The following is an 18,673-nucleotide window of genomic DNA, read 5'->3' on the forward strand; positions in this document are numbered from 1 at the left end:
TTGTTAACACATTAACCATATCTGTCACCTGACCGTGTCAACAATGTAACAGCTGCCGCTGGCTCCTGTTCTGATTGTCACATGCTGGGTTATGTCAAACACACACCTCCGGGCAGTCGAACACCAACTTTGCACTAAACATCAAAAATATGCAGCTCACAAGTTTAGCCACTTTCTAATTGCGATCGTCCCCTCGTTATCTCAGTTTTAACAGTACGGCTCTAATGGGCTCCAAAGATTTATTTGTAATGCAGTTTGTGGTCAGCTTCTCAGACCACAAGGCACGAGACATTACCAGCTGCAGAGAACAGGAAACAAGTGCCCTCTCTTTGACTCGGAGCAGTAAAGAAAATAATAGATCGCTATCTCGCTGTTGCTCAAGCCGGTGCACTGAAGAAGAACAATCAGGCAAATGCCTTTCATGCGATTCACTTCAGATATCCAGCGCTCTGCTGCAGTGTCTTGTCGCCGAGCAGCTCCTTCTTTGGTCTGATCGACGCTTCGGCTGCAGCTGTGATTCTTCTCTGATTCTTCTCGCCTTGTGTTTTACTTCTGCTTAATGAGGATAAACAGGAACGTACTCACATGCAAACTGACACTTTTTAGCACTTTGGTAATTCCAGAGAGTTTTGATTCATTCATATTTTACAGTTTCTTCTCCAAAGCTGCTAGAAGTATTATTTTTCTAATAACAGCTGTGTTAAACTGAATGCATGCTGAAAAGCTCAGCGAGGCTCCACAGAACATGCTCATTTTTTAACTAGCTCACAACAGTTCACTGTTTTAGTTTATTCTCATTGCTATAAGCTTGTTTGTTTTTGTATTTTTGTGCACATTAAAGAAATGGAGCATAATATTAAAATTGAATGTTATTTCTTAATGACAGAGCCAAGCTAGCTGGTTCTCATCTTTCCAGTCTTCATACTATCTTGAGCTTGCCAGATGAACTCACCTTGCTACCTTTTTTCTTACCATCATACACTTTTTATCCATTATTAGGTACTGTTTACTAGTTGAACTACTTACATTTTTTGTGGCATAGATTCAGTGAGGTGCTGGAAACATTCCTCAGACACTTGAAATAGTCAGCAACAGTACTCAGCTAGGGTGTGGCATTCAAACAATGCTCATTTGCTAATAAGGAGTCCAAGGCATGACAGGAACATTATTTTTATATATGGTGAGTCCTGTGTACTTTGTTGTGTAGAATCTGTGTATTGCAGCTCATTACATTTCATATCAAATCTGTTGTCCAGTACACATCCGAGTGTACTTCATAATGTGATTTCTTGGCCTTCATTAAGTTTAAGGTGACAACCGCACGGATATATTTTTATGTGTAAAGCCATCTTGGCTGCGTAAACTCTTAATACCTGCAAACAGTTACTATGATTGGCGACCTCAGGATTTTTTCTTATTTTGCAACTTGGTCATGGGCTACTCTTCAGAGCAAAGTTAAACGCTTCTGGGAGAGTTCAGCGCTCACATGGAGACTTATGCAACTGAAGAATGTAACTGCTATTCATGAGATGGACCTTGTATTTGTATTATTTTGACTGTGACTTTTTTTATTTTGTTTCATGTGTTTTGATGTTATATTAATTTTTAACTCATAACACTGTATTGTTGTACCTTCTTGGGCATCTTAAAAACAGATATCAAGAGACTTTCTGCTTAGAAAAAGTTTAAATAAATAAATAGAATAAAGGAAATTGTATCCAATGTGGTCTTCTGCTGCTGTACCCCATCCTTCAAGCTTTAACGTGCTCAGAGATGCTCTTCTGCATACCTTAATTGTAACAAGTGGTTATTTGAGTTACTGTTGCCTTCATGTTAGTTCAAAGCAGTCTGGCCAATCTCCTCCGATGCATTTTCTCACAGAAGACTGCCACTCCCTGGATATTTTCTCTTTTTTTGGGCTGTTCTCTGTAGACTCTAGAGATGGTTGTGTGGGAAAGTCCCAGTAGATCAGCAGTTTCTGTAGTACTCAGACCAGCCTGTCTGGCACCAACAACCATGCCTCTTTCAAATTCAATTAAATCACCTTTTTTCCCCAATTTGATGCTCGATTTGAACTTCAGCAGGTCATCTTGACCTTTTCTACATGCCTAAATGCACTGGATTAGTGCCATTGTATTAAATAAGCAGTAATACAAGTGTACCTAATGAAATGGCCAGTGATTATAAAGTCTCTGCAGCAGCACTTTTGGCAAAATGCAAACAAAGAAAAAAGCACATTTTCCAAATTGTCAGACTGTTCCTTTAAGGGCTTATTTTAAATATAGCAGTCTCATTTAAAACAAGTCGTTATAAGAGGGATATTCAAGTGGTGCAGTACTGGGGCATGCTTTGTTTTTCGGTCATATACATGTCTGCTTTGCTGCCCAATTTAGGTTTAGATAGGCTGGGTCACTTTGTCACTCATCTGACAGGAAGCTAAGGAGTTGCAAGTGCATTCACAAAAGGAAACACACTGGTGCCTTTCTAAACTTGATGACCAAGAGACCCCATGTGACAGCATTTCTGCAGATGAAAGTCACCACTGTGGAGCTGACAGCTTGACAGCTGCTCATTTGTCTTTGCGTGAGAAGATGCCATTGGTGGATCTGGACCTGGTCCTAGTGTAGTCAAGCACAGCGGCTGGCACGAGCTCAGTTGTTGATAGTGGATTCAGCCGTGACAGCTTTCTCACCATTTATACAGACAGGCCTATAATTGTAGCAATAGGGTGCTGTGCACACAGTCACTTAAACTGCATAATTAATCACTTGCAAACAAAAAAAATCGCATTTTCATTCACTTCACACAACTGACAAGGTTAATATGGTTTGTTGAGGATTCTGAGATGTACAGGGTGGGCCATTTATATGGATACACCGTAATAAAATGGGAATGGTTGGTGATATTAAAGTCCTGTTTGTGGCACATTAGTATATGTGAGGGGGCAAACTCCTCAAGATGGGTGGTGACCATGGTGGCCATTTAGAAGTCGGCCATCTTGGATACAACTTTTGTTTTTTCAATAGGAAGAGGGCCATGTGACACATCAAACTTATTGGTAATGTCACAAGAAAAACAATGGTGTGCTTGGTTTCAACGTAACTGCTACAGTTAGCAAACTGCTTGCTAAGTTTCGTGAAACTGGTTCAGTGTTGGATTTGCCAAAATGTGGACGCAAGAAACATCAGTGGCTGTCCTAGCTTCATTCAGCAAGAGCCCACAGCGTAGCACTCGCCGCATGTCACTGGAGAGTGGCATTAGTCGAACATCCCTTCGGCGGATATTAGCTACTCACAAATGGCACCCTTACAAACTCCAGCTACTGCAGCATCTCAACGAGGATGACCCAGATCGGCGCACAGAATTTGCAGAATGGGCAAAACAAAAATTGGAACAGGACCCTCAGTTCACGCAGAAGATTTTGTTCAGTGATGAGGCAAACTTTTATGTGAATGGTGAAGTTAACAAACAAAACCACCGCTATTGGTCTGACACTAACCCACATTGGATGGATCCCTCCAAGACTGTTGGAACAACAAAAGTGATGGTTTGGTGTGGTATGTGGGGTACAATGATAGTGGGTCCATTCTTCATCAATGGAAACCTCAAGGCCACTGGATATTTGAAATTGCTACATGATGATGTGTTTCCCTCTTTATGCACTGAAGCTGGCACGTTCCCTGAGTTTTTCCAGCAAGATGGTGCACCACCACATTATGGCTGCCAGGTCCGAGCATTCCTAGATGAACAGTTTCCTGGAAAGGGATTGGTCGTCGTGGGCCAGTTGAATGGCCCCCAAGGTCTCCCGATCTGACCCCCTTAGACTTTTATCTTTGGGGTCATCTGAAGGCAATTATCTATGGTGTGAAGATACGAGATGTGCAGCACCTGAAACTACGGATACTGGATGCCTGTGCTGGCATTTCTCCTGCGGTGTTGCTATCAGTGTGTGAAGAGTGGGAGAAGAGGGTTGCATTGACAATCCAACACAATGGGCAGCACATTGAACACATTTTATAAGTGGTCAGAAACTTGTAAATAACTCATGAAAGAATAAAGTTATGTTGAAACCAAGCACACCATTGTTTTTCTTGTGACATTACCAATAAGTTTGATGTGTCACATGGCCCTCTTCCTATTGAAAAAACAAAAGTTGTATCCAAGATGGCCGACTTCTAAATGGCCACCATGGTCACCACCCATCTTGAGAGTTTGCCCCCTCACATATACTAATGTGCCACAAACAGGACTTTAATATCACCAACCATTCCCATTTTATTACGGTGTATCCATATAAATGGCCCACCCTGTACACTGACATGCATGCAGTGGTTTGACATGGTACAGCATGGAACACTTAAGGAGAAAAGTATGCCACTGAAATGAAACACTTTCACTTGTTGTCTGCTCTGGAGCTAAATCTAACACACTTCCTAGAGAGAAAATAATTTACAGTGAGCGTAGCAGTCCAGGATTTGCTCAGATCACAGCAGCAGTGTATAAATCATCAGAACTCTCATAAAGCTTTAGGAAGCCTGTTTATAACACACTCACACCCCATATATACTATATCCTGGGAATGTTTCTCTCCTCACCATGGAAACCTCAAAAGCGATATGCTTCAGTCCTCTTACATTCAAAACACTGCTTTGTTAAAGCTTGCAGCATGTAGCATAGCAGGCCTGATCTATGGCAGCCGCCTGGACTTTACAAACTCACATTTCAATCCATGGTACCATCCATCTTCTCTTTGCCAACGCTGCCATTCTTGGAAACATCCGTGCAGTCGCTCTCCTGTTCATTTTTAATAGCACAATCCCCAGGAAATGTAAAGTTATCGACGTCAGAGCTCGCTCGCGTTCAGTAGGGCTCATTTGTTGATCATTTGCTCAATACGAGATGTGACTCTTCAAGTTGTTTGGATGTGCTGGAAGTGTCGCCCATTGCTTTTCCGTAAGTAGACAAGAGAGAAGTGTAATGGCTACACCTTGTCAAACAAAAGGGGAAGAGGAGCCAGCAGTACAAGGGAGTTCACAAAAGGGTACATTTACCTCCACTTTTCATTCGATTATTAATCCCTGTCACATTTGTCATCCTACATATTCATGGACTGCGGTGGGGACTTTTATATCGGGTAATGGTTTCAGTTTTTTATTTTCACACCACAGCTCCACAGTGCTTTGGATTGTTGTGACTTTTCTTTACATCAGATATTTAGATTGCTGAACACTTCCTGTGAGTTTGTTTGGTTTGTGTCTGTGTGTGTGCGTCCATACATGTGTGTGTGGAAGCACAGGAAACTCTCCATTAGCTTGAGAAGCTAATCAAGGCTAGAAGGAGTGGCTCCGAGAGCAAAACACATCTCAGGGAACTAATGATGGGTCGGCTGTATCTTGATTTTAAAAAAAGAAAAAAAGAACCTGATGCGGTGTAGTCTATATTAATGTCCATAAAACATATCACGCACCAGGAATTAGAGGAAAGTGAATGACAGATATGTAACCAGGAACATTTGTTCCTTGTGTTTGCATCCTGTGGGGTACAAAGCCCCAGAGCAGTTCCTCTGCCAGCAGATATATAGTGTGAAACCATGTGTTGAGGTGAAGGGAGAGCGGTTTAGAAACCGCATTGTACAGCCTTCCGTAACTATCATGGTATGTTTAAATCACGCTCATTAAATGCTGAGCGGAACCACATGCTGAGGTTTTCTGGGGGATGCATACAGGGAATACTGAGAGCTTGAGACCTCTGTCCTCTCATACTAAGCACTGGGACGTCCAAGAACAATGTCAGGCTATTTTCTGAGTGTGCAGTTTTTTTTGTCCTGGTCACCCCCCCCCCCCCGAATGCAGACAGATGCTTTCAATCTCAAGCTTACGTTCTTACAACAACAAAAAAAATTACATGATTGCATGATCCCAGTATCTGTCTTAGGCTTGTACCTTTGCCCTATCAGTTTCTTTCACTCTTTAGATCCTGCACTACAAACCTGCATAGCCCCACCGTGTGCGACTGGGTTAACTCTAAATGCTTCCTGTGTTTAATTAAAAGCCCTGATTGGCTATGACTCACTGCTTACATATATTAACATAATAAAAGAAATCTCCTTGTTTATTTTAAAGACACCACAAAATCTAGATTGCAATTGTTAATGCCTTCCAAGCATGAAATGTGAGAAGAAATATAACCCACATAAGCGTTTGTAATCCGGAATTATTTTTAAGTGGAGTGTTTTTTTTTTCCAGTGGCACAATCCAGGCTCCATGAAGCATGTCCATCTGTTTGTTTTTTAAACCACTCTTCCTGCTGAGGGTTGTAGGGGATCCCAGAGAAGTGATCTTGCTGATGTGTGGTTTATTTACTTTACTTGGCCACAGCGGTTGCTTAGTTAATTTACCCTTTTCTGTTGTGCTTTACAGGTTTTGTCTTAGATGTGTGTGTACAATATGCGGAGGAGATTAATTACTCGCTGTCGCTCGCTCTATAGTCCACCAACAGAAATCCTCCTCCATAGTGTTTCTCCTGTAAGCAGCCTGTCACTACTTTATCATTCGTTCGTCAACATGGAGGAAGCTTTGCTTGTTTTCTTTGAGAGTACCCATACAGGACACCGCTTCGAAGTACAAAACAGGATACAAGCTGCAGACAACGGGCTTAATTGAGTGTCTTGTTTGGCTAGTTTTGAAAGCAAGGCACTGTCACGACACATTATGAGTAAAAACCATGCCGGTGTTTCCATTTAGTAAACACTGAAACAAAAATAAATGTGACCTCCTTTGTTCTGCTGCTTGTGATCAAACCGCCAAAACCTTTGTCAGCAGGAGCGGGTCAATACGAGGTTGTAAATCTGCAAAGACTGTTGGCGATGGCCATTACAACATGCTGTAAAAAAATACAGCTGCAAGGTCTGCCATTACTGCTGAAAGGCAAACAATAAATTAGAGGCCAAGGTTGACAGCGGCTCTGCATCTTAATAAAAGGAGTGGTTTGCTTCTGATCATCATCTGAATCAGTGTCAGAGTGGGGAAGGCAGGAGTGCAGGGTGCTGGCGCCACAGATAAAGACACGCAGACACAGAAAGGGAAGAGCTGTGTTTCAGCTATCATCTGGGCCTGTGGGGATCAGCAACTGCAGCCGGTGTCAGCAGCATGTTAACCCCGTGCACCGAGCTTCAGTTTAGTTGACATTAATCACCATAAAATCCCATTCATGCTTGTGATCTCACTGGATTAGTGATGGAGGTCCAGGTGAGATCCTCCGCTGGGTGAAATCTTTTAGGTAAATATGTCAGATGCAAATTATCCACTTTGGAAATTTGATGTCTGGTGTGATGACAGTCTTGAAGAAAGTGAGCCAAAACAACAGACAGGTAATTGAGCATAAAAAAGTAAAATAGGGGCACAAGAATAGAAGTGCAGATATATGTGGGAGCATACATGAGGAATAAAGAGGACACACAAAGTGCATTATGTCAGCCTGCATTATGTGACTTACATGTAATTGTGTAACAATTTTTTTTTTAATTTAATATGCTTTCATTTAAGTAAGATGATTTGAAGATTTAAGCAAAACCTTTATTCAAGGTAAACTGAGCAAGCTTTCCAATCACCTTGGAAAACTCTCCACAGTTATTTTTTTGCACAGATATTAAGATGAGAAAATAGACATAGAATTGAGCCTTCATTTTCTTCACTTAAGTGCTACATTGGCACAATCACAGTGTGTGTGTGACCTTTGAGATTTGAGGACAGAACTCTTCTTTTTGTAATTTATCACTTGGGACGTGTTTGCAAAAAACAACAACAACAAAAACGAGACAGGTTTCAACAGATTGCAGTTTATGAATGTGTTCAAGATTGTAAGATACGAGTGGTTCTTGGAATCGACTTGTCAGTCAGTCGTCCTTATCCACCAAATCATCGCTCCATCTTCAGAGACGAGAGATTTCATGTTGCTGCACCCCTCATGAACCTAGATTTGCCCAGTTGCATTTCTTCTATTTATGGCACATTCATATCTAGTGTTTAGTTACAAGCCGAAGCTTTTGTGTCTCCCTGTCTGGCTCCAGTTCTCTAAACGTTAATGAAAAATTAGACATCGCAGATGTCAACTCCACTGATGTTTTGACCTGCTTCAGTGTGTACAGCCACAGTGAAAGAGAAAGATATATACCCTCATTTCCCAAGCTAATGTCAAAGCCCTGCCCAGTCTGAGTGAGCACTTTGGGCCTTACTTATAAACAAGGTGCACCACCCATTTTCTGTGGCTGCATGAAGCCCAGTGTGTAATGCTTAAGATGTGAGTATCCCGTCAATCAGCCTTTTTGGGGGGGGTAATAGAGAAATAAAAAGTCCTTATTTGGGCCCACAGAACCCCTTTTCACCAGCCTGCATCCTCTGGAGTGGTACTTCAGTACATAAATACAAATTAAGTAAATGTTTCCACCAACTTGTCATGTACACATGCGAGAAAAGTGCTCTAGCCGCAGCAGATCAAGGCGAGTCATTGTATGCTGAATTGCACTACACCGCCCACATGCAATGTTCTTAATACAGACCAAGTCGTTTATTGTACTGTGAGAGTAAAAAAAAAGCTCCCTCATCACTTCTTCTGGTGTTTGCAGTCTTGCCGTGGTGCATTTGGTGAGACCGCAAATCATTTGCGCTGTAATCAGATCATTCTCTTTTACAGTTTGTACATAGAGAGTCACCTGATAAAACAGATGAAACAAACACACCCATGCTGCCATATTACACATACTTCCTTGTTCTGGTAAAATTGTGGGGACATTACACTGACTCCTATTCATCCTATAATCTCGGTCTGTGTAACCTTAGTATGAACCGACTGCACTTAACCTTAATACTTGCTCCAGAACAAACCCCTATGTGCTGCATTCCTCCATTTTTTTGATCCCACAAACATGCACTTTAGTACATCCACACAAAAGCTATATGTATCCACTATGTAAACATTACTCCCAGCATGCGTGTTGGGCGACTGAGAATCTTAGAAACCTCGACACAAAGATGGCAGAAGATAATGTCAGGCGTGTGGGCAGACAGCGGGTACTAAGGACAACCCTGCACAAATATTTTGGTCTTTAAATGTATCCAGTGTTTTACTGTGATAACTCATCATACTGTGAAACATGTCTGACTGAAACAAGCTACAGTTTGCATAGAAATAAAACATAAAGTCATCACTGCCAGGTATTTGCTGTCATTGTGTGACTCAAACCTGTAGACACCTACTCCACAACAAAGGGTCAGTTCAGAGGCAGCTGATAGGTGTCTTTCTGCCTGCCTGCAGAACTTGTCAGCGTGATAGCATCACAGCCATGGAGGATGCAGTCAGAAAACTGTCCGTGTGTGTATTTGACATCAAAACAAAGGCTTGGTTCAAAGGTGGACACTAGCCGACGCATGATTACAGCAAACATGTAGGTCATGCACTGTGCAGCAATACAAATGTATTCATTTGGATGTAAATTATGCAGAACAAGAACAAGTCTGACATAATGAGAGACTTTTCCAGATTTAATTCAATAAAATGGTGCTTCTTTTTTTTTTAGCATTTTTCTACCTGAATGAATTTCTACCACTGGAGGAAGAAACAATCCAGCTTTTACTTTTGAACTTACCCAAGGAAAATTAGTAATAGTCTACTTTGTGCACTCAGTCGGCATTTATATATTGATCGCAGTTACTTGTTTATTTATTTTTAAATACGTCCAGAAAATTGCTCGTCTTCATATTATTTGCTGTCTTTCTGTGTCTCTGTTTATCTGGGTGTAAATGGCAGCAAGACTGTAGAAAACAGCTAAATTATTATCACATACTGTCACTAAATTACGGTTTTACTGCCACTGAACAGAAGATATGTGATGCTTTTAATGAATACTTTATTTTATAAGGCCACATTTGAAAATGTCTTTTATCATAATTACCTTGCTATAATTACAAATTAACCATCCAGTACTTCTTACTAAAGCATCCTTGGGTGAAATACTGAACCTCCAGTTGCTCTTGATGCATTCAATGTTAGGCAAAGTGTCCAGGCACAGAACAAAGCACTTGTGTGGAGGCTTGTAGTAAGGGTGAAGTCCATTTACTGTTTCAAATCTCAGCAATCAGATTTTTGTTTTTTTTAACATACAGTCTACATGTCATTGTGAGTACAGTTTGTCCTAAGTGCGTTTTCCTGTTTAAACAAATGAATGAAAATAGCACTTAAACACTCAGAAACAAGGTTTTTAGAGACATACATAAATGGCCACCACACCTTACACATAACTTCATAATGAAAAATGATCATGTTGTCATTTTTTTGATAATTATGAATACTAACATTGCTATAAGCCAAGTGTTTTACAGACAAGCTTCCTAATGTTCAAATGAGAAACTTCACGTCTTATCTAACTCCATTATACCTATAGAAACAATAAATCTAAAGTCAAATAGCAGCGATAAGGGAGCAGAGGTGAAATGATATTTCACAATGCAAAGTGTCCAAGTAAAGGAGAGCTCATTCAGCTCCAGTTCCTGAAGGTTTATCGAGACTCTATTTTAGAAAGTGTCCTTTCATTTTCAGGACCAAAACACTAAGCTCAAGCAAATCATATTCCTTCCAGTCAAAGGGTGTTTTGTAAATAGAGTCCTAGATGTGCTCATTGAATGGATAATTAAAACTGAGTAAACCAATAATATGAAGTCTGCAAGCCGTCACATCACATTTTTAACAGCTTACAGGTGACAGCGTACTGGGGTATAACAAACAACGCTGTGCAAAGATTTTGACAGGTTCAGCTGAGCAGTGTATGCACGCTGCTGCTGCCAACTCGCCTTGATGCCAGTGTAAATGTGCCAAGTTCAGTTTTAACTACACTACCAGCCTTGTCTTTATACACAGCAACAATGTGATCAGTTATGTTGACATAAGCAAATATACATATATATATATATATATATATATATATATATATATATATATATATATATATATATATATATATATATATATATATATATATATATATATATTTAAAATCAAGATAGCGATTGAGAAAACAAGCCAACAGAAGTGCTTTTGGCAGTCATGCGACACTGTGCCATGCTGATTGTTTTGCAAATATAGCTACTAGACTGATAAAGTCATAAGAGTTGTGCCAAAGGCTTTTTTTAACCCAAGTGGAAAAACTAAGAAGAACACGACAAACATTGACAAACCTTTTCTGCCGGCTGTGTCTCCAATATTGTAGATATGCAAGACATGTTAATCAATTAAAATTCAAACTAATTGCTCTTAGCACAAGGTTTTATTGGTAAATGTAGCCTCTGTTGTGAAATTATTATCATATATGATTTTTTTTATGAATTAGAAACCAAGGCAAGGATTACTGTAGGGTGGGCTAAACAGGGTCTGCTGCCCCAAACATTCTCACTGTAGGCTGTCATCACATGTGAAATAAGATTACCAAAGAACTAATTTACTTTAATCATTCTCTACTTTTACCTTATTTATTTGCCTTATTACCTTAAGTTTATATGCAGAGGTCTGAGGCAATAACTATAAAAACACATTACAGTCAATTTTAATTGCATCATTCACAGTGCAGGTAGTAGAAGGATCATAAAAATTAATTATTCTTTTTATAGCTTGAAATATTGCAATTTCAGATCTAGAGTAATTTTCAAACAGTACAGATTTTGTTCAGAGAAAAAAATCAACCAGGCATTTTGTTTGACAGAAGGAATTTATAATTTAAGCGTTTTTTCTAACTTTAAAACTGTGAATGTGCGTACTGTTAGGAAATGTTTTTGTGTTGTTTGTGTTTATTGTTATTACATTTTGCCAGGGAGAGTTTCTGCAGTCAGTCTGGTTTGAATCACTTTCACATTGACTACTGGAAAAACTAAATTGCAACCTATCTCCTGGTTATGATTAACATAATAATAAAATGTTCCTGTAAGATGATGCTTCTTGTCTGTTTAAACAATTTAAAACAGTGTTTTATTTCTGAACACTCCATTAATTCTGTCTTCCAGCATCTTCACTGGCTCCTTGGTACAGAATCAATTTCGAATTACGGCTTAACAATTCCTGCCCAAAACATATATGTAATCTCTTTAAAGAATATAAACCCCAAAGAACTCTTTGATCTTTGGGAATAAGTAGGCTGGAGTCCAGTCCAAACAGGGTGAGGTTAACTTCAGCTCCATTGCTGCACACAGATGTTCTCCACTCCTGCTCTGTCTCTGTAAAACATTTTGTAATGTTCGGTACATTGTGTTGCTTATATAGATCCAACTGAGCTTTCATGCAGAACAAAAGCTGGAAAGTAGTAAAAAAATATTGAATAGTAGATGAATGGCTCATTTGTGTTTTGTAAGGGGCTGTGAGAAAATGATTATGGGAGTTTTGGGGGAACACTTCATGCTTTTTCTTTTGGTTAAAAGGAGAGACTTTTGAGCTTTTATCATTTTCTTCTCACTTTTGGATTTGTTTTTCCACCTTCTGTTGCACGATGAATTAACGTATGAATGAATGTAAGAAAAGAATAAACAAATATGTTTTTTTTGTGATAGAAAACAGTCCAGTCTCTGTTTTGGGCTTCAGTTCACACTGCAATTGCTTGATGGGTCCTACAAAACACCAGTGTCAGACATTGTTGTCACCATTTTGATAGCTAGGTAACATATACCTGCACAGAAATCAAAGTAAAAGTGTTTGCATACTGAAAAATATTCAGTAATCCCAATGCCTGGTATAAATGTCCAATGCAGTGAAGTGTTTCCTTAGGTGTGGTCACTTAGAGGTCACTTACCAGAGCTGCTCACTGTTAGCTTCGTATCGTAGCATCGTTTAAGAAGGTAAAGACTCAGCGTCTTTCTGAGACGCATGAAGGACCTACAGAGTCCCTTTTTGCTCCTTCAAGAGAAAGACCTTGCATAGTTAACTTGCCTTTTCCTCTTTTAAGGCCTGCTGCATACGTAATGTCTTGTTTGCAGTGAGTGACGTATGGGGAGGAATTATCAGAGTGGATGTAGGATTTAGGTGTTAACCTGTACTGCTGCTGCTCTCTGTTCTCCTGTTTCTGCACAAGACAGCTGAGTGTCCTTCATGTAATCCAGCACATGAAAACATGATTCAAACAGCAAATCCCTGTTTGTTTTTTAATAAAATGTTTTTTATTCTTCTCCAAAATGAAACGTGTGAAGATATAAAGAATTTGCTTGGGAGCTGTTTGGGAGTACTTTAACTACAGTTTGCAGTAGGACTTTGGTAATTCACATGGTTCACGTTTTTGTAGCTAAATGACATTTTGTCACATTTGTAGGGGACATTAACTATTAAAAGTACAAAAACTGGATATTTTGGGACATCATTTAATCATTTTTATTTCGCTGTTGCCTCTCTAGAATAATAGAACCCTCTTTTGACAAACTTTTCTTTTTCTGCCAACATCCTCACTGATGTGAAGGCATATTCGGTGCATTCATCAGGCAGTCACCACCACTCAGCGTGGAGATGGGAGTGTGTTACTCTGTGTTCACACATCAACAGCATGGATAAAACCAAAGCTGACATTCCTGCAATTTTTCATGCACAGAGTTTTTCACATGTGACTTTTTTTTCTTTTTTTTTTAATCCTACAAGTTTAACATTGTTTTGTTTTAATTATTATTCAGGCAGTGGTTTCATGTACAGCATCACTTAAACAGCATCTCATTACATAGTTCTCAGTAGTTATATATATGTTTGAATAGAAATGTCACACATGTGTATTACTACACTGTATGATGATACTTTAAGAGTGTAAATCTCATATTTCCATTGTACCTTTGAACACTTTTCTCTCAGCTTCTGTTTTACTTGTACTCCAACACCACAGCAAGAGCTGAGGTGAAGATACTGTAAGTGACCTGCTCCTTTGCTTTATTTGTCATTATTATTTAGACTGTAATTTGAGGATTAGATTTTGTAAGCAGGATTATAGAGCAAAAAATGTCAAATTTCATGAAACTTCCTGGAGTGGTGAAACATTGGCAAAGGAAGAACCTCTTACATTTTGGTCCTGTATCACTCGACATAGGGAACTGGATGTGATGAAGTACGAGCTCTCCAAATGCCCCAGAGTGCGACTGTGCCCAAGCTGGTGAGCATATTTTTGTGTGAGACTCTAAGTCCCTTCAGGAATGACTGTGGCTCTCAGGGCTCTTATCTCATGTCTTGTAACGGCTAATTTTTCAGGACTGCTGGACTCCAATTTTATCAGCATTGAAAATTTCTGTTCTGGTCACGATACAGTGCCACCTAAACTGTGGATGGCCTTGCAAACAGTAGTTATACATTATACACAGACAACAGAGTAGTTGCAGTCATTTGACTCGTGGCAAACGGAGAGTGTAATCACATGTAGATTCAGGATTTGTTTTTCTTTTCTATTTTTTTCTTGAGGTATTCTCACAGAAATGAATCAATACGATAATTTTGTTTAGCTTTTCACCTGGAGCCAGTTTTGTTTATTTCCTCACTTTTTTTAATATAATTACAAAGAACTACATTTCCTTCTAAGGCATTTTTTTCTTTTTAACTCTTAACGGAAATCCTAACCTCTCTTACCCTATGCCTATCATCACCCCATCGAACAACACAAGAATACTGCGAAAGCGTGATATCTATCAGCAACGCTGAGAACCCACTGGCATGTTTGCACAATCAGGTCCAAGAGTATTTTGTGCGGGAGACAGAGGAAGCTGAAAGTGGGAATGTTGCGCTTTCCTGTTTATTGTAAAATTCTTCATTTCTTTTTTAAAGATTTTTTAAGTGCCTTTAATGCCTTTACCCCCCACACAGTTCTTCCATAACACATAAAAAAGGAAAAAAAAACCATAATTAATGATTTACTTGTTTTAAAAGCCCTAGATGAGACTTGCCCTTTGCATTAGGGTCCCTTGTTTCTGCTTTAATGGTGTAACTCAAAGGGTGGCCACAGCAGTTCATGTCCACTTTGCTATTTTTAAATATCACTGAAAACAACAAACCCATTTTGTACAAGGCAGGGAACGGGACAACTTGTAGTAATGTACCCAGAGAGAACAGAGAAATGTCTTTTAGTTCATTATTTGTTTTTTCTAGCTTGCATCATTAGTGCTTCTGCACTCAGCAGTTCAGCTCATATCTGACGAGCACAGTAGATGCTGCTGAATCATATTCTAACAAGTTGAAAAAATGAATGCTGTAATCACCATAAGCTCACTTAATAATGTTCTTGTATGATAAATACGGGATATTTCTCCATTAAGCCGATTATTTGTCACTGTTGTGTTTACAGAACGTCTCAGCTTCCAACAAGAGGCCAAAAGACGTTAAATAATGCGTAACAGCCATTTCTGTGTATCTATCTGGTGCACAGAGTCTCAAAGTACGAGCAAAACAATCATGCTTATGGCATTTCACTGCTTTATTTTTTGTTAGGAGGCTGTTGTATCGTTGTGTCACCGTCGTCAATGACTGGCTTTGTTAATTTAAAGGTACTCACATGAACTCTGCCAGAACAGAGTGGAACAAAAATATTTTGCATGTTTTGCACTATATTTCATTTAAATGTTAAGGTAATGAGAAGTGAAGTGAATATTCATTGGTTCCCAGGATAAGTGCACCTTTGAGACTTTGTCAGAGGGCTCAGCCCCTGGCGCCATGTAAAGCATATTGTAATAAGCCTTAACGTGCTGATTGAAGATAAAGCTGAGAAAAGGAAATGTAGAGGAAGGGGAACTGGGTTGTGTAACTACTACTGAGTGATCCCTCATTGAGAAGTACAACGTGCTAGAGCATTATAAGTCTATTTTTTTGAATTATGCTTCACGAAATAAAGTCTTAGACTGTGATATTACCCAAGCTTCATTCTCCGATTGCTCTGCTGGTGATCCCAAGGGACTTTAGAGATGAACTGACAAGCAAGCAGCAGGGGAAGGCGGCATCTGCCTTCCTTTGTTCTGAAATTCCTGTGCTGCACGCAAATCCCTTGACATGCTCACCTCCTCACTGCCAGTTAGATTAAGATTTTGAAAGGCACACCTCAACATTGCTTTCTAATGCAACAACAGTGCCAGTTTACCCATATATTTGCAAGAATCTCGACCAGCCAGTTTACGCTTGAATTGTACTGGGGAGACAGAGCGACAGAGAGCGAGCGAAATGATAGATGTGAATGTCAGAATGTGTGGGTGGAGGAGGGATAAGCATGAAGTAGAAGATAGGTAGGAGAGGTTTAAGGCTTCAGATTGAGACAGCTGAGGGACATGAATGGCATGAAAACATGACTGTGTGCCCAGCGATAGCATCTCTTCAGCCAGCTTCCTTTTGCTTTGGAACATTACTCACATAGCTAATGGTATATGTAGGCACCCGACAAGCTTAAACCTGTTCCTCTGACTTTTAAATAGAACAGCCAGCCCCTGTGTTTGGTTCTTCCTTTGCGGCGAGGGCAGCTTAGTACCAGCCCAAAAATGCAAACAGGACATCTCATTGCTCAGGGGAAACTAATCCTCATTATGTGGGGAAAAAAAACACAACATAGTTTGAGAAACATTCCTTGTTATCCCGAAGTCATTAGAGGTACTGCCTTATGCCGAACCAGAATAATAGACAGCAAATGCTGCCTTTTACAGACAAACAGGCATAAAATGCTCAACCTTTGCTTTCTAAACTACACGGCCCAGCAGACGATGCATTAGACACCACAATAAAACCATGAATTGAATGTCAGGCAGGCTATATTGTCGACCACCTTCTCTTATAAATCTCTTGCAAAGATTTTGTGCAGCTCATTGTCTTATCTTATTTCCAGTTTGTCAAGATGGGTTTCAAGCAGTGTCGGCGAGGTCAGCCAAAGGGTAGAGAAGTGGGAAAGAAAACCAAAATTACACGGTGCTGATAACAGTTTACGGCAGCAAGACAGATTTCTAATGGAATTACATGTTACTGAGACTTTTATTGCTCCTATAATTACAGCTTGTCAGCCACAGACTAATGAGAATGCGATCAGGTGGGCAGGACTACCGCTCTTCCCACAGTGTTTCTATGTAGCTCATTAGGAACAGATCAGATATTAATTGATGAGACTGGGCGGGCCAGAGAGAGAAATATGATCCCTCAGAATTGTCTGATATCAACATTAGCTTTCACTGGAGTATATTTTCTTTCTGCCTAATGGATTTAAATCACAGATTCACTCTTCATTGCATCCCTGATTCAGTTGGCACCAACCCCTGAGGTAAATAACTTATCCTACAGTCACTTTAAATAAAAATAAATACCACTACAAAATGTCCCTTTCTCGTCTCATGAGCTGTGCTCATGATAAAATTAAAAGATACAATTAGCAGATAGACAGAAACATAGAACCAAGTCAGTTTATGTTGGTTTACATACACACATAGTCATTTCATTTATATGGTAAATATATTCATTTTAAAGATACGATGACTTATAACTTATGGCTGTTTTATTATTTTTTCCAGTTGACTTAGAAGCAATGAGTGTGCGAGGTTGCCAAAATCTGATATTCCAGTTAGATGTTGAAACAGTGATGTTGAAATTTGAATTTTCAGGTTTGTGTTGTGATAGAGAATACAGCCTTCAGTGGCTTCGTGGTTGTGTTTCTGTGCCTGTAACTCTGCTTTCTAAAACAGGCTGGTAGATTAAAGCGTGACTTTCTAGAAGAACTGTGTTCTTATAAACTTTACTTCAACTTGAAAATTAATCTCTGTTTAGCAGAATCACATTTTTTAAGTTTGCTTTCATGACATACATTTTAGTTACGTCTTTTCCTTTGTTAGTATGCACAGATCTATAAATGTGTTATGAATGCAATTACTCCCCCTTCTGTGGCCCGGCCATGCTCTACTGTTGTAAGCTGGGAGGAGATGCAGCACTGGTCCACACTGCTGAAGCACTTTCTTAAGCAAGAGAGGAAAACCGAGTGCCAGTTTTGTAAATGAAGATGTCACAGAAGACAGATGGGGTTAGGGTAGAGGGGAAAAAAGTCAGTGATAGGCACACATTGGACAGTGGCTAATTGCTAGCTTTTAAAGCTAAACCAAACTAAACACAAGTCTCATCACACATATTTATGTGGATGAACAGGTGTTGTTCTCGACTAGAGGAATGTTAGTTTAATTACCTTAAATACATGTCTCTCTTCTTCTCTGCTTGACCTGTGTGCGCTTCACTGTCACAAAGGGACATTCACTTGATTTCATGGGGAGAGTTCTTTAATTGGTGCTTGCTGAGAGAGACAAATCTACAATTGCTTTCTTGTGATTCCCGAGAATCACAAGAAAGCAACATGGGGTTAGTGTCTTGCTCAAGGATATTTGGCATGTAGCCTGAAGCAGACAAGGATCGAACCACCAACTTCTGGTGAGTAGGTGACCCAGCACATAAGCTACAGCCAGTATGGTGTCTATTAGTGGTATCATATTTGAATCATCTCTGAAGAATCTTTCAAAGATCAGATCCAATACCTTAACAGAACCCGTGTTTATGTGTTGGTGCTTTACCATTGCACTGTTGTTCTTTTGTGTGATAAAAATAATGTCTGTATATCCAGTCCTCACAAGCTGTAGACTGCTCCATCATTTTCCTCCTCTTTGCACATAAACTG

The sequence above is a fragment of the Oreochromis niloticus genome, linkage group LG12 (assembly GCF_001858045.2).
Source record: "Oreochromis niloticus isolate F11D_XX linkage group LG12, O_niloticus_UMD_NMBU, whole genome shotgun sequence".
Classification (NCBI taxonomy): Eukaryota; Metazoa; Chordata; class Actinopteri; order Cichliformes; family Cichlidae; genus Oreochromis; species Oreochromis niloticus.